At 39.0% G+C, this 1,643-nt stretch overlaps 1 pseudogene; it reads right to left on the bottom strand.

The window, feature by feature from the left end:
• Positions 1-887: 887 nt before the first annotated feature.
• On the bottom strand, positions 888-1,301 carry LOC105503373 (annotated as a pseudogene).
• Positions 1,302-1,643: the final 342 nt, after the last annotated feature.

The raw sequence follows: 1,643 nt of genomic DNA, 5'->3' as shown, positions 1-1,643 counted from the left end.
TTTTATCTTTATCTCTGTCTGATCAGGTTAATTTGAAAGCCTTATCTTTGAGCTCTGAAGTTCTTCCTTCTACTTGTTATAGTCTATTGTTGACACTCTGCAGTGCATTTTGTATTTCTTAAGTGTATCTTTTATTTCCAGAAGTTGTGATTGTTTTTTCTTTATGACATCTGTTTCTCTGGAGACATGTTCATCCATATCCTGTATTGGTTTTTATATTTCTTTAAGTTGGTTTTTACCTTTCTGTGGTGTCTCCTTGAGTAGCTTAATAATCAACCTTCTGAATTCTTTACCCAGCAATTCAGAGATTTTTTTCTTGGTTTGGTTCTATTACTGGGGAGATAGTGTGGTCTTTTGGGGATGTTCTAGAACCTCATTTTGTCACATCACCAGAATTACTTTTCTGATTCCTTCTCATTTGGGTAGGCTATTTCAGTGGAAAAATATGGAACTCAAGGGTTGCTGTTCAGATTCTTTTGTACCACAAGGTGATCCCTTGATGTGGTGCATTCTCCCTTTGCCTAGGGATAGGGCTTTCTAGAGAGCCAGACTGCAGTGATTGTTATTGCTCTTCTAGAAACAGTACAAATTTCAAATCAAGCTGCAGTTACTTCTTGGAAACACTGAACAAGTTGTTTTCAGTTGGTTACTTTGTTAATTCCATAATAGCATTTACAACATTGTTACCATTGTTCTTCAGGGCTTGGACTGCCTTTGCTTTCGAGGTATTTGCTTTGACAAGGGCATGACCAGTTCCGTGCCCTTAACTTCCACATCTGTTTTATCAACTTCTTCCTCTTAACTCTCCTCTTGTACAGTTGGAGTCTGTATTTTTTCTTAAATGTTTGAGATAGCTTTACCTTGAACTTTGAATTTCTCAGCAGCTGCTAGCTATGCTCGCTGAGATAAATCTTCATTTTTGGTTCCCCCACAAACTATGTAGGTATCCAAAGCAGGGCTCTTATAGACATCTGGTTTTGTGATGACAAAGAGAGGATATTCTTAGATTTCCAGATAGTGACTCTAGTAACCCCTGTAACCTGTTGAAGATCCAGTTTGGACATAGCCTTCTGTGCTTTCTTTTCACTCTGACTCTGTTTTGCTTTACTGACTGGTTCTTCATTAATTTCAGCTGCTGCTGCCAACTGGGCTCGTTGTGTGGTTGTCTGTGTGGAATCCTGTTCCTCAGGCTCTGGTACTGATTCATCACTGTCAGATTCTGTTCCAGACCCTCTGTCAGCCTGGAGCTGCGGCACCTCCTGTTCCGTAGCAGGGATGGTTTCTGTGGCTTTGCTGGGCATTTTGCGCAGGGAATGCAGAACCCTTTGCCCGCTTTTTGACGGGATTATTTGTTTTTTCTCCTTGCTGATTTGAGTTCCTTGTAGATTATGGAGATTAGTCAAAATATTGTTGGATGCATAGTTTGCAAATATTTTCTACCATTATGTGGGTTGCCTGTTTACTCTGCTGATTATTTATTTTGCTGTACAGAAGCTTTTTAGTTTAATCAGGTCCCATTTATTTATTTTTGCTTTTGTTACATTTGCTTTTGGGGTCTGAGTCATAAATTCTTTGCCTAGGCCAATGTCTAGAAGAGTTTTTTCTAGGTTTTCTTCTAGGATTTTTATAATTTCAGGTCTTAG

Source organism: Colobus angolensis, unplaced genomic scaffold (assembly GCF_000951035.1).
Source record: "Colobus angolensis palliatus isolate OR3802 unplaced genomic scaffold, Cang.pa_1.0 Scaffold85, whole genome shotgun sequence".
NCBI classification, from domain to species: Eukaryota; Metazoa; Chordata; class Mammalia; order Primates; family Cercopithecidae; genus Colobus; species Colobus angolensis.
Note: the sequence above shows the minus strand (reverse complement) of the source record. Positions and strands in the feature narration are given on the sequence as shown.